The sequence below is a fragment of the Oncorhynchus masou genome, chromosome 6, assembly GCF_036934945.1.
Source record: "Oncorhynchus masou masou isolate Uvic2021 chromosome 6, UVic_Omas_1.1, whole genome shotgun sequence".
NCBI lineage: Eukaryota > Metazoa > Chordata > Actinopteri > Salmoniformes > Salmonidae > Oncorhynchus > Oncorhynchus masou.
In genome coordinates, this window is record NC_088217.1 from 21,000,350 (window position 1) to 21,019,675 (window position 19,326).

Sequence of the window (19,326 nt, forward strand, 5' to 3'; positions counted from 1 at the left end):
TTGAGTGTGTGTCCGTGTGTGTGTGTCCGGGTGTGTGTCCACTCTGATCAGTCCTCTTCAAGCTACACAATGGATTCCTCATTTTGAGCTTCATTCATTTGACTGGATTTTCGAGTTTGACTTGTTCTGCTCTTCTGTGTGCAGAATGATGATATGCTGTCTGTCTGGCTGACTGTCTGTTGAGTGTCTGTCTGTCTGTCTGTCTGTCTGTCTGTCTGTCTGTCTGTCTGTCTGTCTGTCTATCTGACTTACTGACTGTCTGTCTGACTGAGTGTCTGTCTGTCTGACCGAGTGAGTGAGCGACTGTCTGTCAATCCTCATATGTAATTTTTCTGTCTCCTGCAGCTCTCCCAGGCACACAAGGTAAAGCCTTTCTCTCTCTCAGTTAAATTTCAATGTAAAGGCTTTATTGGCATGGGAAGCATATTGCCACGGCGAGTGAAATACAGTGGGGCAAAAAAGTATTTAGTCAGCTACCAATTGTGCAAGTTCTCCCACTTAAAATGGTAAGAGAGGCCTGTAATTTTCATCATAGGTACACTTCAACTATGACAGACAAAATGAGGAAAAAAATCCAGAAAAACACATTGTAGGATTTCTAATGAATTTATTTGCAAATTATGGTGGAAAATAAGTATTTGGTCACCTACAAACAAGCAAGATTTCTGGCTCTCACAGACCTGTAACTTCTTCTTTTAAGAGGCTCCTCTGTCCTCCACTTGTGACCTGTATTAATGGCACCTATTTGAACTTGTTATCAGTATAAAAGACACCTGTCCACAACCTCAAACAGTCACACTCCAAACTCCACTATGGCCAAGACCAAAGAGCTGTCAAAGGACACCAGAAACAAAATTGTAGACCTGCACCAGGCTGGGAAGACTGAATCTGCAATAGGTAAGCAGCTTGGTTTGAAGAAATTATTAGGAAATGGAAGACATACAAGACCACTGATAATCTCCCTCGATCTGGGGCTCCACGCAAGATCTCACCCCGTGGAGTCAAAATGATCACAAGAACGGTGAGCAAAAATCCCAGAACCACACGGGGGGACCTAGTGAATGACCTGCAGAGAGCTGGGACCAAAGTAACAAAGCCTACCATCAGTAACACACTACACCGCCAGGGACTCAAATCCTGCAGTGCCAGATGTGTCCCCCTGCTTAAGCCAGTACATGTCCAGGCCCGTCTGAAGTTTGCTAGAGAGCATTTGGATGATCCAGAAGAAGATTGGGAGAATGTCATATGGTCAGATGAAACCAAAATATAACTTTTTGGTAAAAACTCAACTTGTCGTGTTTGGAGGACAAAGAATGCTGAGTTGCATCCAAAGAACACCATACCTACTGTGAAGCATGGGGGTGGAAACATCATGCTTTGGGGCTGTTTTTCTGTAAAGGGACCAGGACGACTGATCCATGTAAAGAAAAGAATGAATGGGGCCATGTATCGTGAGATTTTGAGTGTAAACCTCCTTCCATCAGCAAGGGCATCGAAGATGAAATGTGGCTGGGTCTTTCAGCATGACAATGATCCCAAACACACCACCCGGGCAATGAAGGAATAGCTTCGTAAGAAGCATTTCAAGGTCCTGGAGTGGCCTAGCCAGTCTCCAGATCTCAACCCCATAGAAAATCTTTGGAGGGAGTTGAAAGTCCGTGTTGCCCAGCAACAGCCCCAAAACATCACTACTCTAGAGGAGATCTGCATGGAGGAATGGGCCAAAATACCAGCAACAGTGTGTGAAAACCTTGTGAAGACTTATAGAAAACGTTTGACCTCTGTCATTGCCAACAAAGGGTATATAACAAAGTATTGAGATAAACTTTTGTTATTAACAAAAAACTTATTTTCCACCATAATTTGCAAATACATTCATTAAAAATCCTACAATGTGATTTTCTGGATTTTTTTTCTCATTTTGTCTGACATATTGAAGTGTACCTATGAATAAAATTACAGGCCTCTCTCATATTTTAAGTGGGAGAACTTGCACAATTGGTGGCTGACAAAATACTTTTTTGCCCCACTGTAGATAATCAACAAAAGTGAAATAAACAATAAAAATTAACAGTAAACACTACACTTCCAAAAGTTCCAAATAAAGACATTACAAATGTCCTATTATGTATATATACAGTGTTGTAATGATGTGCAAATAGTTAAAGTACAAAAGGGAAAATAAATATATGTTGTATTTACAATGGTGTTTGTTCTTCACTGGTTGCCCTTTTCTTGTGGCAACAGGTCACAAATCTTGCTGTTGTGATTGCACACTGTAGTATTTTACCCAATATATACGGGAGTTTATATGGGAGTTTTCAAATTCTTTGTGGGTCTGTGTAATCTGAGGGAAATATGTGTCTCTAAGATGGTCATACATTTGGCAGGAGGTTAGGAAGTGCACTCAGTTTCCACCTCATTTTGTGGGCAGTATGTACATAGCCTGTCTTCTCTTGAAAGTCTTTGGCGGCCTTTCTCAATAGCAAGGCTATGCTCACTGAGTCTGTACATAGTCAAATATTTCCTTAATTTTGGGTCAGTCACAGTGGTCAGGTATTCTGCCACTGTGTACTCTCTGTTTAGGGCCAAATAGCATTCTAGTTTGCTCTGTTCTTTTGTAAATTCTTTCCAATGTGTCAAGTAATTATCTTTTTGTTTTCTCATGATTTGGTTGGGTCTTATTGTGTTGCTGCTCTGGGGCTCTTTGGAGTCTGTTTGTGTTTGTGAACAGAGCCCCAGGACCAGCTTGCTTAGGGGCTCTTCTCCAGGTTAATTTCTCTGTAGGTGATGGCTTTGTTATGGAGGGTTTGGGAATCGCTTCCTTTTAAGTGGTTGTAGAATTTATCAGCTCTTTTCTGGGTTTTGATAATGAGCGGGTATCGGCCTAATTCTGCTCTGCATGCATTATTTGGTGTTTTACTTGGTACACAGAGGATATTTTTGCAAAATTCTGCATGCAGAGTCTCAATTTGTTTTTTGTACCATTTTGTGAATTCTTGGTTGGTGAGCGGACCCCAAACCTCACAACCATAACGGTTAATGGGTTCAATAACTGATTCAAGTATTTTTTGCCAGATCCTAATTGGTATGTCAAATTTTATGTTCCTTTTGGTGGCATGGAAGGCCCTTCTTGCCTTGTCTCTCAGACTATTCACAGCTTTGTGGAAGTTACCTGTGGTGCTGATGTTTAGCCCGAGTTATGTATACATTTTTGTGTGCTCTAGGGCAACGGTGTCTAGATTAAATTTGTATTCGGTGTCCTGGCAACTGGCCCTTTTTTGGAACACAATTTTTTTGTCTTACTGAGATTTACAGTCAGGGCCCAAGTCTGACAGAATCTGTGCAGAAGATCCAGCTGCTGCTGCAGGCCGTCCTTGGTTGGGGACAGAAGCACCAGATCATCAGCAAACAGTAGACATAAGACTTCAGATTGTAGTAGGGTGCTGCAGACTGTTCTAGTGCCCTTGCCAATTTGTTGGTATTGTCATGTCCTGACCATAGAAAGCCTTTATTTTCTATGGTGGAGTAGGTCAGGGTGTGACTGGGGGGTGTTATTTTATTATTTCTATGTGTATTCTATGTTTTCTATTTCTTTGTTGGCCGGGTATGGTTCCCAATCAGAGGCAGCTGTTTATCGTTGTCTCTGAATGGAGATCATACTTAGGCAGCCTTTTTCCATTTGTTGTTTCTTGGATCTTGTTTTTGTATTGTTGCTTTTGAGCCCTACAAGGCTGTACGTTTGTTTGTTTGTCTTTATTGTTTTTGTTGCTGGTTCACATTCTAATAAAATATGATGAACCCAAATCACGCTGCGCCTTGGTATACCCAATTCGACGAGCGTTACAGGTTATATGTTGAAGAGTGTGAGGCTGAAGCTGCATCCCTGTGTCACCCCCTGGCACTGTGGAAAGAAATGTGTGTTTTTTGCCAATTTTAACCACACACTTGTTTATGTACATGGATTTTACAATGTATGTTTTCAGAGCTGAGGATTATGTTAAAGAGTTTAACCTCTCTGGCCCACCCGACACACTAGCATCCCACCTTGCCAACAATAAATGCAAATGCGATTAAATCGGTCCTTGTATACCCAAAATGTCCATTTATGAAGACCGTCAGATCCAGGAAAAACACCGTTTTTAAACGCAACGTTATTTTTTACAATTAAAAAGTTGCCTATAAACTTTGAAAAAACACTTCAAACTACTTCTGTAATCCAACTTTAGGTATTAATAAATGTTAATAAACAATCAAATTGATCACGGAGCGATCTGTATTCAATAGGCACAAGTTTGGAAACCGTAGCCAACTTTTTCGGTTCCATTTTTCACAGCTGTGGACCTGAAAACCGGATGTGGCTATTACTCAGATGACCAAGGATTTAGTTGAATCGAAATCACAACACTGGCGACATCGTGTGGAAGCTGTAGGAACTGTAATCCCATCCTTAAGTATTTTTCCTTCCAATAGACAATACATAGACTGGCGGATTGATTTTTTTCTCCGTCGATTTTGTGATCAGGTTTCCTTGCGATTTTGACCACGGAACTCGTTCTGTTATAGTCACAGACACCATTGAACCAGTTCTAGAAACTTCAGAGTGTTTTCTATGCACATTCTAATCATATGCATATACTATATTCCTGGCATGAGTAGCAGGACGTTGAAATGTTGTGCGATTTTTAACAGAATGTTGAAAAAAGTAGCCCGATCTCTAAGAGGTATTAAGTATAACCAATTGGTCTGTATATTTTGTCCTTAAATTTAGGATACCATCAACCCCACAGACCTTTTTGGGTTGGAGGGTTTGTATTTTGTCCTGTAATTCATTCAATGTAATTGGAGAATCCAATGGGTTCTGGTAGTCTTTAATAGTTGATTCTACGATTTGTATCTGATCGTGTATATATTTTTGCTGTTTGTTCTTTGTTATAGAGCCAAAAAGATTGGATAAGTGGTTTATCCATACATCTCTGTTTTGAATAGATAACTCTTCATGCTGTTGTTTGTTTAGAGTTTTCCAATTTTCTCAGAAGTGGTTAGATTCTATGGACTCTTCAATTACATTGAGCTGATTTCTGATGTGCTACAACTTATTTTTTCCGTAGTGTACAGTATTTCTGTTTTGTTTTAGTGCTTCGCCATAGTGAAAGCGTAGGCTCAGGTTTTCTGGGTCTCTATGTTTTTGGTTGGATAAGTTTCTCAATTTCTTAGGTTTTTGCATTCTTTGTAATCGGTCTGTGTGTAGCTGGTAAGGAGGAGTCAGGTGCAGGACAGCAGATATGAGTAATGAACGTACTTTACTCAAGAATACAAATATATACAACACAATAAACTAGCCCACAATAACAGACCGTAAACATACAAACAATCACTCACAAAAACAATGGGGGAACAGAGGGTTAAATAATGAACATGTAATTGGAGGATGAAACCAGGTGTGTAAAACAAAGACAAAACAAATGGAAAATGAAAAGTGGATCGGCAATGGCTAGAAGGCCGGTGACATCGACCACCGAACACCACCCGAACAAGGAGAGGGACCGACTTTTCTTCGGTTGTTTGTTTGACATTTTTAGATTTGATAGGGAAGCTGAGAGGTCAAATATACTGTTTAGGTTTTCTACTGCTGTCGTGTCTTTACTATCATTAAATGAAGACTTGTAGTTTTTATCAAAGATTGTCTGTAATTATTATTACGCGATTCGACTGATTAATCATGTAACTGTAATTAACTAGGAAGTCGGGGGCATCAAGGAAAATATTCAGATTACAAAGTTATAATTTTCCTAATATAACTTTTCAGATATTTTTATATCTGATCAATAGTCTTCTGAATTAATGAATTATTTATTTTACCTCACGTTAGTCTTATTCCAAACGTTGTAAATTATAGGTTATCTGCACGAACCCCGTCTTCACTATGACTCATCCATACATCAATTGTCTTAAATAATTTATTTACTAACTAAATAATTCACAGAAATGCATAAACAAACAGTAGATAGTTACAAGGAAATGATAACAGAGTTTCCCTAATGGGATAAACTGGCATCGCGGCTTGGTGTACAAAAGGGAAGTGGGGGTCGACTGAGATAAGACAACACACAGTTGATAATTATAACAATTGAAATGCTAATACTTTGCACATGAACGCTCACTCATTTGTGAACAATTGCAATCAACATACTGTATATATTTATGCTCAGTGTGTCGTCGGGGTCTCTGTTGAAAAGTTTGTTTCTGTTGGAGAGTTTGCCCTCTCTGTCGTGGTTAGAATGGATAGTTCAGAGTGACATTCATTCATGTCGTTATGGATAGATGTTTCGACAGTTGCGGTCTTCACTTTCAATGATACCGTATTCCTAGCTGCAGACTAGTAATTAATATCAAAGACTTGTTCTTATTCTGTCGGTATCGATAGTCTAAGAGTTTAACCACGTGGGATGGTTAAAAGATTCAGCAGTCTGGTCTCAAACCTTGGCCCTCTCGTTATCGAGGTAAGCTGGTCTGCAACCTTTGTCTTCTCGTAATTGAGGGAAACATGGTCTGTTGAGAAATTCTCAAAGTGGGGGTTTTATTCGGGAGAGCAGAAAAAGGCTGTCTCATGACGCCAGGTCCGATCTGGGCTCATGGGCGGTCCTCTGATTTAGTTAAACTCAAAAGGGAATTGGAGTTTCCTTCATTAAACAGTCCAAAATCACATTAGACAATTTTACAAACAGTATCATCTTCACTCATTCATCTTATACAACAATTAGATGTAAACCTCATATCTGAGACTATTATATAAACAGTGTTATGGTAATGTGGCCGTATTGTCTTCCATGAGTTTCACCAAATTGTACCAAATGGACCAGTTCATAGCTGGATTCTTCACCGAACTTTTATATCTTCTCCAGAACATAAATGATGTTCGGTACTCCAGGCCTGTGAGGTGGAAGAAATTCCTTTGTTCTCTATGAAAATTCACTCTGTCTCTATACTGTGGCCATGAGGAGATAATCTCCTCCAGGAATTTACAACCTCTCTCTGACCACAGCAGCCTGGGTGTAGGAGACAGGGAGAGGGGGATGGGCTTGCTGTACCCAAAGAGGGCAACGTCATGACACTGCCAAATGTACACCTTCACTATTACAGTGAAACCTTTTGTCTAGAAGGGATTGAATTTGTTGTTGCCTAATTGTTTTTTGGTAGATTTCCACACAATTTTCCTTCCATCTAAAGCACTTCTTAATATTTTTCAGTTCCTTTGGGTTTGATGCCTCATGATTGAGCATAGCTCTGTTCAAGTAGAGTGTGATTTTGCTGTGATCTGATAGGGGTGTCAGTGGACTGACTGTGAATGCTCTAAGAGACTCTGGGTTGAGGTCAGTGATAAAGTAAACTACAGTACTACTGCCAAGTGATGAGTTATAGTTGTACCTACCATAGGAGTCCCCTCGAAGCATACTATTGACTATGTACGTACCCAGCATCTGACAGAGCTGCAGGAGTTGTGACCTGTTTTTGTTGGTTATGTTGTCATAGTTGTGTCTCGGGAGGCATATGGGGAAGGGAATGTTGTCACCTCCAGGTAGGTGTTTGTCCCCCTGTGTGCTGAGGGGGTTGGGTTCTTGTCGGGTTCTGGCATTTAGGTTGCCACAGACTAGTACATGTCCCTGGGACTGGAAATGGTTGATCTCAGAGTTGAGCCACTTTGTGTTTGGGAAAAAGTTTATCCTCTTGAATGTATTTGCCATTTGAGTCAATGAGGAGCAGAATCTCTGGCTTTTGTGTGTCCTCAGTGGATGTGTGGGGGATGTCAGGAGGGTTATCGGGGGAGCTGACAGGGGGGCAATTAGGAGGGTATGGGGTCTGTTGGGTTGGTAGGTTCTGTGTTGTCTGTCCCATTGTGGTGTTGAGGTTGTAGTCTGGGTCTGAGTTGGGCTGTTCTGCTGGCTTGTCTTGGGGAGTGTCCTGCTCTCTGTCACACCTCAGCTTTCTGACCTCGTCCTTCAGTGCCATGTGTGCCTCTTTAAGTTCTCTCATCTCAGTCCGTAGAGCAGCCAGCTCTCTCAGACAGCTGTCCATCTCCATCTTCTGCCCTCTGGGTCTTGTTCGGGGTGTTGTTGTGCTGGTCTGTTTTATGGGTTTGTTCTGTCTGGATTGTGTGGACTAGCTCTCTGAGCTCTACCATGTCTCTCTCCAGTTCTAAGAATTTATCCCTGGAGCAGCAGTCAGTTGTGGGACCTGGGTGTGTTCAGCACTGGGGGGGGGTGACTATCCTCATCTGCAGGACAGTTTGAAGAGGTGTGATCAGACTCACTCAGGATGGGGGAGTCGTCACAGAGAGTGAGCTTTTCCTGCTGTGGTCTCTATTTGATCTCGTAAAGTCCTTCTGGGACTTGCATGAGGATGCCCTGCACCATTACTGTCACATTTGACTTGTACACATTTGACAGAGGTTGTTTAAATTTCCTCGATGTCTTGTATTCTGAGTTTCCACCCTGGGCCAATACTCTCTCTCTTGCCATAGGGGTAGTGTGCTGTTATAGCACTGTGCCAGGCCAGGGGATGGTGTGTGTTAATATAGCACTGTGCCAGGCCAGGGGATGGTGTGTGTTAATATAGCACTGTGCCAGGCCAGGGGATGGTGTGTGTTAATATAGCACTGTGCCAGGCCAGGGGATGGTGTGTGTTAATATAGCACTGTGCCAGGCCAGGGGATGGTGTGTGTTAATATAGCACTGTGCCAGGCCAGGGGATCTCATGCCATTGTTGGGCTCAAATGTTTTCACACATCTGACTTCACACTTCAGTGCTAATTGAAGGTGCCACCAGGTCTGTTCTGTCCTAACAACTCGGTAGCTTAGTATACTTATTTACTTAGCTTTATATAACACAATTACCTGGAGATTATTGTATTTTTACTTTGTGGCTTGTGAAGTAGCTTCAGAGTGAGTATTACTCACTCAGTGTTGTGATGGACGGTATTTCCAGGTTCCGCTGTGTTTTTTTCTGCAGGTTTTGGTTTGTTCGAAGTTTTTTCTTGGGAGTCCTTGGTAGTAATAGTCCATTCAGGTAATTTTGTCCAAAATCAAGGTTTTAGGTCAGAAATTTAGATTTGGATTGAAGGTGTTACTGCTTAGGTTACTATCCTGTATGTCCTTCCGAAAAAAATTCAAGTTTATCTACATCTATCTCTTTCTTTCTCTTCTCTCTCCTCTCTATCTCTCTCTCTCTCTCTCTCTCTCTCTCTCTCCCTCTCTCTCTCTCTCTCTCTCCCTCTCTGTCTCTCTCTCTCTCTCTCTCTCTCTCGCTCTCTCTCTCTCGCTCTCTTTCTCTCTCTGATAAAAATCAGTCTCTCTGACGAGAACTGCTTGAAACTAATTTCCTTGTAATTTAGAGATTGAATGTGTATTGTGTAAGTACATGCACACACACACATAAACTCATGTACACAAACAAACACACAGAAGCGCACTCGTGCAAGAACTAGATCACACCGCACGCACGCACACACACACAGTGGTGACAGAGGTGAGGGTTGGGTTGGTAGGGGGATTGTCCTCTAGAGTGTATTCTGCTGTATCTCAGCCACAGAGACACACCATTGATCATTCTGTGGATCATTGCCTTTTATCTCCTAAAGCCTGTAATAAAACTGACATTGGAGCGGAGAGAGACAGAGAAAGAAGGAGAGGGGAACAGGAGGACGGGGGACGGCGGACAGGGGGCAGAAGGATATCACAAGGTCATTTCCCTGAAAGATCTTGTTTCTAGCTTCTGCTGACTGCTGCAGAATATTCCCAGTGTGTCTGTACTGAACCCTTCTATTCCCTGTGTGTCTGTACTGAACCCTTCTATTCCCTGTGTGTCTGTCCTGAACCCTTCTATTCCCTGTGTGTCTGTACTGAACCCTTCTATTCCAAGTGTGTCTGTATTAAGCTCCTCTATTCCCAGTGTGTCTGTATTAAACCCTTCTATTCCCAGTGTGTCTGTACTACACCCTTCTATTCACAGGGTGTCTGTACTGAACCCTTCTATTCCCAGTGTGTCTGTTCTGAACCCTTCTAGTCCCTGTGTGTCTGTACTGCACCCTTCTATTCACAGGGTGTCTGTACTGAACCCTTCTATTCCTAGTGTGTCTGACATGAACCCTTCTATTCCCAGTTGGTCTATGCTAAACCCTTCTATTCCCAGTGTGTCTGTACTGCACCCTTCTATTCCCAGTGTGTCTGTACTGCACCCTTCTATTCACATGGTGTCTGTACTGAACCCTTCTATTCCCAGTGTGTCTGTTCTGAACCCTTCTAGTCCATGTGTGTCTGTACTGCACCCTTCTATTCCTAGTGTGTCTGACATGAACCCTTCTATTCCCAGTTGGTCTATGCTAAACCATTCTATTCCCAGTGTGTCTGTACTGCACCCCTCTATTCACAGGGTGTCTGTACTGAACCCTTCTATTCCCAGTGTGTCTGTACTGCACCCTTCTATTCACATGGTGTCTGTACTGAACCCTTCTATTCCCAGTGTGTCTGTTCTGAACCCTTCTATTCCCAGTTGGTCTATGCTAAACCCTTCTATTCCCAGTGTGTCTGTACTGCACCCTTCTATTCCCAGTGTGTCTGTACTGCACCCTTCTATTCACAGGGTGTCTGTACTGCACCCTTCTATTCCCAGTGTGTCTGTTCTGAACCCTTCTATTCCCAGTGTGTCTGTTCTGAACCCTTCTATTCCCAGTTGGTCTATGCTAAACCCTTCTATTCCCAGTGTGTCTGTACTGCACCCTTCTATTCACAGGGTGTCTGTACTGAACCTTTCTATTCCCAGTGTGTCTGTACTGCACCCTTCTAGTCACATGGTGTCTGTACTGAACCCTTCTATTCCTAGTGTGTCTGACATGAACCCTTCTATTCCCAGTTGGTCTATGCTAAACCCTTCTAGTCCCTGTGTCTCTACTGCACCCTTCTATTCCCAGTGTGTCTGTACTGCACCCTTCTATTCACAGGGTGTCTGTACTGAACCCTTCTATTCCTAGTGTGTCTGACATGAACCCTTCTATTCCCAGTTGGTCTATGCTAAACCCTTCTATTCCCAGTGTGTCTGTACTGAACCCTTCTATTCCCAGTGTGTCTGTACTGCACCCTTCTATTCACATGGTGTCTGTACTGAACCCTTCTATTCCCAGTGTGTCTGTTCTGAACCCTTCTATTCCCAGTTGGTCTGCATGCTAAACCCTTCTATTCCCAGTGTGTCTGTACTGCACCCTTCTATTCCCAGTGTGTCTGTACTGAACCCTTCTATTCTTCTATTCACAGTGTGTCTGTACTGCACCCTTCTATTCACATGGTGTCTGTACTGAACCCTTCTATTCCCAGTGTGTCTGTTCTGAACCCTTCTATTCCCAGTTGGTCTATGCTAAACCCTTCTATTCCCAGTGTGTCTGTACTGCACCCTTCTATTCCCAGTGTGTCTGTACTGCACCCTTCTATTCACAGGGTGTCTGTACTGAACCCCCTTCTATTCCTAGTGTGTCTGACATGAACCCTTCTATTCCCAGTTGTTCTATGCTAAACCCTTCTATTTCCAGTGTGTCTGTACTGCACCCTTTCACAGGGTATTCACAGGGTGTCTGTACTGAACCCTTCTATTCCCAGTGTGTCTGTACTGAACCCTTCTATTCACATGGTGTCTGTACTGAACCCTTCTATTCCTAGTGTACTGTCTGACTGTATGAACTCTTCTATTCCCAGTTGGTCTATGCTAAACCCTTCTATTCCCAGTGTGTCTGTACTGCACCCTTCTATTCACAGTGTGTCTGTACTGCACCCTTCTATTCACCTGACTTCTATTCCCAGTGTGTCTGTACTGTACCCTTCTATTCACATGGTGTCTGTACTGAACCCTTCTATTCCTAGTGTGTCTGACATGAACCCTTCTATTCCCAGTTGGTCTATGCTAAACCCTTCTATTCCCAGTGTGTCTGTACTGCACCCTTCTATTCACAGGGTGTCTGTACTGAACCCTTCTATTCCCAGTTGGTCTATGCTAAACCCTTCTATTCCCAGTGTGTCTGTACTGCACCCTTCTATTCCCAGTGTGTCTGTACTGCACCCTTCTATTCACATGGTGTCTGTACTGCACCCTTCTATTCACATGGTGTCTGTACTGAACCCTTCTATTCCCAGTGTGTCTGTTCTGAACCCTTCTATTCCCAGTGTGGGCTGCTGCTCTGGGAGGGTAGAGGGTGGTCGATGGTTGGTCTATGAAACCCAGTCCATTAATCATTTTGTTGAGTCAACAAGGAAACATTCTCCCACCTTAGTACCTTAGTCCCAGTGTGGGCTAGTCCCCTAGTACCATACAGAGACTACCTTAGTACCCTAGTACCTTAGCCTCTGTATGGTACTGGAGTTCTAAAGTACTAGGGTACAAAGGTACCAAGGTGCTCGGTGCTAGGGTACTATCTTAGTACCCTAGCACCTTGGTACCTTTGTACCCTGGTACCCTAGTACCATACAGAGACTACCTTAGTACCCTAGTACCTTAGTACCCTAATACCCTATTACCTTTGTACCCTGGTACTCTAGTACCTTAGTACCCTAGTACCATACAGAGACTACCTTAGTACCTTAGTACCCTAATACCCTAGCACCTTTGTAGCCTAGTATCCTAGTACCTTAGTAATCCAGTACCTTAGTACCCTACACAGTTCACTACCTCTCTCCGACACATGTTCTGTACTGTACATGGACACACTCTTTTTTGTAATACACATTCTATCCTGCACACGAACAGCCACATACATATACACAGTACACGCACACTCACACACACTCCCTCTCTTTTAGGCAAACTCACACTCACTCCCACACACAAATAGCCACACAATCACACCCAGTACACACAGTCACAGCTGTGTCCATGAGCCTGTGAGGGAATAGCAGACCTAGTTTCAGTGAGCTCATGTCACGATGCCTCCGGAACTTTCATTGCGCACACCTGTCCCCTATTCCCACTGATTAGTACTTGTATAAGTGTGCCCTTTGGTTTCCATTGGACTGTCCATTATTGTTACATTGTCCGTTGGTGCCTGTGAATACCTGTGCTGTGTGTTTTGGCTTTTGTGCCCTTGTGGATTGCGCAGATGAGTACGGGTCTCGTCCCGTGTGATAATCATTGTGCGCGTGTGCTATTTATTCAAGGTACTCCTCACTCTTTTGTTTTGGGTTTCAACCCTGTGTTTTGTTACGGATTTGTTTGGTCTTCGTCCCCGTGCCTTTACACTGCACGCCGTAATTTGGGCTTAATAAAAAAAACGATTATACATTCCTGCATCTGTCTCCCAATCCTTCATGCCAACGTGACAGCTCATGTGTTTAGTCAAGTCACTTCTCATTCTGCTGAGCATAGCCCCACTCTCAGCCAAACAGGAAACACTGGGGATTTGCTCTAAACCGGAGCTTCACTATAAATGTACTGTAAAGCCACAGACTACGAGCAACATTAACCATAGTGTTATAGTCCAGATTTCAGTGCTTCCAACTTTTGAAGAAAACTTGGAGTGAGATGTAATATGATAATTTCATTGCTCCCTGGCACAACCCCTAGATGGGGGGTTGTAAAATGGTACTGTTTTAAAGCTAATTTCCCACAATTCTATGCATTTTGACATGGATTTAGTTAGGGCTATGACCAGGGAGGAACATTAAAAACAAATACACCACAGGTCAGGTGTATTCAGGATACTTTGAACATTAAATGAACACTCAAAATGTGATGACTTGGTTACTTTTTAGGTGGTTTGACACTTCCTTCAGACAGTAATGAGATGGGAAGGAAGCAGGGATTGATCCCTGTTCTCAGGTTGAAAGTTAGATGCAACATGTGTGGGGACACCAAGGCTCTGTACAGGAAATGTTTATATTAATGGTTGATGGCAGTGGGTAAGCAAATCATAGATTGCAGTCTCCTTGTCCATAGATTGTTTTCAAGGTAAACACACAAATATTTTGTAAGTTGGGTGAACTTTTTAAAATAGGACTGGAAGAAAGTACTGGGTGTTATTGTTATAATGTATTTGTTATAACAATTAATTTCTCAAAATCATCCAACCTTCAAGAAAAATCTAATGAATATCAATATTCAGGTGGTTTATGTCTACTAGTTGAAGATCCTTGTCATTCTCTTACTCTACATAGACATTATGTGATGTGTTTATGAGTTGTGAGTCCTCCTACCATCTTTGCCTAGCTTGTGCACAATAATAAAATGTCCAAAATTATACTTGAGGCCTGGAGCATTCAATATCCATTGCTTATTTGTATGACTTATTCAAAACTGTCCATGAATGGCTGCAAAAATACATAGCCCCATATTATCCATTTTCAAAAACACAAGTAGGCTAATCAGATTACACTGGCAACATTTACAAGAAGTGGAATCATAAAATAAGTGTGGGGAATAACAGTAGTGCTTCTACTGGCAATCACACTAATTACCCTAGATGTTAGCCCATTGTGAAGAATGATAATTGTTCCACTGATCAGACTAAATAAAGTAAATATATAATAAAATCTCCTGAGGACAAAATAAAATGAATCTGCCTCTACGCCATAACCAAATGACTGTAATATTTATTGTCCCTCCTCTAGATTCAAATGTACACTTTGGGGTTCACAATATGTTTGACAAAATTATTTTCATAGTTACAAATCAGGTCACCCTACTAAACTTCTCTGCTAAAACATATTGTAATTTTGTTGACAACGGTGTATATAAAACAGCTACCATGCTGCTCTTTTTACAGTTTGATAAACTCAGCTGAGAACGTTCTCTCTCTCCATTCAGCTCCACTCTCCTAATCTTGAGGGGTGTTTCTTTGAAATGCACATCCAATTCCCTTGATCCCTTTACATAAATAGACCAATCATATGCTCCAATGTGCCGCGGTTCGCAGTGCTGTGGTAAAACAGGACAATGATAGAGGTTCTGCTCATGATGTTAAGTTGCAGGCGCAAATGCTACGATTTCAAAAACATTTGGAGCACAGTTGAAAAGTTAACACACTGACTATACAATGGACTAATTAGAAAAATAAATACAGTACTTTTCACTGCGTGAGATATAAGAGGTGTGGCGTGTGAGTGTGACAAGAGGGTCAAATACGTGTCTCACAGCCAATGCATGAGAGTTGGGAGCTCTGAGACTGTCTTCTATTTTATTTATTTTTTATTTTACCTTTATTTAACTCGGCAAGTCAGTTAAGAACAAATTATTATTTTCAATGAGTTAACTGCCTTGTTCAGGGGCAGAACGACTGATTTTTTACCTCAGGGATTTGTTCCTGCAACCATTCAGTTACTAGTCCAACGCTCTAACCACTAGGCTACCTGTCTCTAACCACTAGGCTACCTGTCTCTAACCACTAGGCTACCTGTCTCTAACCACTAGGCTACCTGTCTCTAACCACTAGGCTACCTGTCTCTAACCACTAGGCTACCTGTCTCTAACCACTAGGCTACCTGTCTCTAACCACTAGGCTACCTGTCTCTAACCACTAGGCTACCTGTCTCTAACCACTAGGCTACCTGTCTCTAACCACTAGGCTACCTGCCTCTAACCACTAGGCTACCTGCCTCTAACCACTAGGCTACCTGCCTCTAACCACTAGGCTACCTGTCTCTAACCACTAGGCTACCTGTCTCTAACCACTAGGCTACCTGTCTCTAACCACTAGGCTACCTGTCTCTAACCACTAGGCTACCTGTCTCTAACCACTAGGCTACCTGTCTCTAACCACTAGGCTACCTGTCTCTAACCACTAGGCTACCTGTCTCTAACCACTAGGCTACCTGTCTCTAACCACTAGGCTACCTGTCTCTAACCACTAGGCTACCTGTCTCTAACCACTAGGCTACCTGTCTCTAACCACTAGGCTACCTGTCTCTAACCACTAGGCTACCTGTCTCTAACCACTAAGCTACCTGTCTCTAACCACTAGGCTACCTGTCTCTAACCACTAGGCTACCTGTCTCTAACCACTAGGCTACCTGTCTCTAACCACTAGGCTACCTGTCTCTAACCACTAGGCTACCTGTCTCTAACCACTAGGCTACCTGTCTCTAACCACTAGGCTACCTGTCTCTAACCACTAGGCTACCTGTCTCTAATCACTAGGCTACCTGTCTCTAACCACTAGGCTACCTGTCTCTAACCACTAGGCTACCTGTCTCTAACCACTAGGCTACCTGTCTCTAACCACTAGGCTACCTGTCTCTAATCACTAGGCTACCTGTCTCTAACCACTAGGCTACCTGTCTCTAACCACTAGGCTACCTGTCTCTAACCACTAGGCTACCTGTCTCTAACCACTAGGCTACCTGTCTCTAACCACTAGGCTACCTGTCTCTAACCACTAGGCTACCTGTCTCTAACCACTAGGCTACCTGTCTCTAACCACTAGGCTACCTGTCTCTAACCACTAGGCTACCTGTCTCTAATCACTAGGCTACCTGTCTCTAACCACTAGGCTACCTGTCTCTAACCACTAGGCTACCTGTCTCTAACCACTAGGCTACCTGTCTCTAACCACTAGGCTACCTCCGCCCGCCAGACATGTCTATTTTGTATAAACATGTCTGTTTGTTGAAATCTATTTTGGTGAAAACTTGGCACGGATGGACATTGTTGCTTATATTCCTCTGTTGACTCAGATTAGCATTTAGCATCAGTCAGAAAGAGAATACTGTAGCAACAGCCTATGATAGTTAAAGCATAAGGAATCTCAGTAGACACGGTCTCTGACACTGTGTTCTGTCTTAGTCCAGAAACAAGAAGGGCCCCAGCCTGATGACCACGGTGGCCATGCCTGTGTTCAGCACCAAGAACGAGACGGTAAGTGTATGTGTCTTTGTGTGTCTGTCTGTCAGTCTGTATTTTTCTTTCTTTCTGTCCATCTGATTGTCTGTGTGATACTCATTGAGTCTGTCTCTCTCTCTGTCATTGAGTCTTGTCTGTTTTTCCTCTCCGTACAGAAGAACCAGGGTATTCTCCTAGGGGTAGTGGGCACCGACATTCCCCTACAGGAACTTATGAAGATCATCCCTAAACACCTGGTACAGTGTCTAATAACCCAAAGTTATGACGCATTGTCATTTACTGTTCTCATACACTCTACTTCATGTAATCAATTATCTCTATATTATTTGTGTGCCTTCAGCTGGGTATCCACGGTTACGCATTTGCCATCACTAACAACGGCTACATCCTGACCCATCCAGACCTGAGGCCACTGGTAATACACTGTCTCCTAAACACACTTGTCCCCTAACCTTAACTGTAACCTTGCCACAACATTGCATTAGCCCTAACCTGCACCTACACCTTGGACTATATAGAAAGCAGGAGAGCGGTTCATTGAATTGTTAATACATATAATGCCGCCAATGAATATGAGTGTTTTTAAAAACAGAACCAGTTTGAGTGAGTGAGCCTCCCAACTTGCTCGGTAGCAATCTATAATCCCCACCTTTTCCTTTGATATATGCATGCAGGGAGAGACACAGACCATTGATAGTACTGTAGGTCTGGCTGGCCCTGGCTAACTGAGCTAACAGTAACCCTGAGGTAACCCTCCTGTCCTGTAACTGTCCTATGCATAGACTGCACCATAGACACTCACCTGTAACTGTAGACTAGACCATAGACACTTACTCTCTGGGATCCTGCTTGGGTTCCCACTGGAAACATGTTCTAGTGGATCTGTGTGTAACAGTGTCTGTGTAATATTAGTGCCCCTGTGTGGGTTTTTCTGTGTCGTAGACTGTGATGTGACTGTGGGTGGTGTATTCTGATCTTGAACCAGACTCTATTGGACTGGATGTTTTTATATTATTGGTTGTTGAATGAACTGATCAATTAGGCGTTATTGAACTGGGGACTTCTAACCTGGTGGAACCAGCCTGATGACACTATAGCTCAACATTCTGTTTGAGCGGTCAACATTCTGTTTGAGCGGTCAACATTCTGCGCAGTGAGTCAGTCTGCTTGATCAGGCTAGGAGTGTTCTGGTTTTGAGCAAAGTTAGTGAGGCCTTATAAAAGGTTCACTCTGAAATGTGTTTCATTTTATTAGAATTTTTTAAAACTTTTACCCCTTTTTCTCCCCAATTTCGTGGTATCCAATTGGTAGTTACAGTCTTGTCTCATCACTGCAACTCCCGTACGGACTCGGGAGAGGCGAAGGTAGAGAGCCATGCGTCCTCCGAAATACAACTCAACCAAGCCGCACTGCTTCTTGACACAATGCCCACTTAACCCGGAAGCCAACCACACCAATGTGTCGGAGGAAACATCGTACACCTGGCGACCGTGTCAGTGTGCATGTGCCCGGCCCGCCACTGGAGTCGTTAGAGCGTGAAGTGACAAGGCCATCCCTGCCGGCCAAACCCTCCCCTAACCCAGACGACATTGTGACAATTGTGCGCCGCCCCTTCGGTCTCCCGAAGGGACAGAGCCTGGACTCGAATCAGGATCTCTAGTGGCACAGCTAGCAACTACGATTCAGTGTGTTAGACCACTGCACCACTGAAATGTGCTGTTTACACAGAACATCCACAGTGCAACCAAAATCTGAAACTGCTTCCCTCAAATGTGTGTTCCTCTGTACCTCAGTACCAGAAGGGCCAGAAGAGGAGGAAGCCCAACTACAGCAGTGTGGACCTGTCTGAGGTGGAGTGGGAGGACAAGGATGACTTTGTACGTCTAAACCCTGACATAAGAAACGTTATACACACATCTGACTGGTTTCATTTGAAATAATAATACTATTGACAGTATTCAATCCAAGGCATGTTGCAGTGCCTTGCGAAAGTATTCGGCCCCCTTGAACTTTGCGACCTTTTGCCACATTTCAGGCTTCAAACATAAAGATATAAAACTGTATTTTTTTGTGAAGAATCAACAACAAGTGGGACACAATCATGAAGTGGAACGACATTTATTGGATATTTCAAACTTTTTTAACAAATCAAAAACTTGGGCGTGAAAAATTATTCAGCCCCTTTACTTTCAGTGCAGCAAACTCTCTCCAGAAGTTCAGTGAGGATCTCTGAATGATCCAATGTTGACCTAAATGACTAATGATGATAAATACAATCCACCTGTGTGTAATCAAGTCTCCGTATAAATGCACCTGCACTGTGATAGTCTCAGAGGTCAGTTAAAAGCGCAGAGAGCATCATGAAGAACAAGGAACACACCAGGCAGGTCCGAGATACTGTTGTGAAGAAGTCTAAAGCCGGATTTGGATACAAAAAGATTTCCCAAGCTTTAAACA

The 19,326-nt window shown here is 43.0% G+C and overlaps 1 pseudogene; it reads left to right on the forward strand.

Annotated features, from left to right (window-relative positions):
• The window catches only part of LOC135541022 (voltage-dependent calcium channel subunit alpha-2/delta-3-like), an 85,478-nt pseudogene that overhangs the window by 43,534 nt on the left and 22,618 nt on the right, over positions 1–19,326 (forward strand).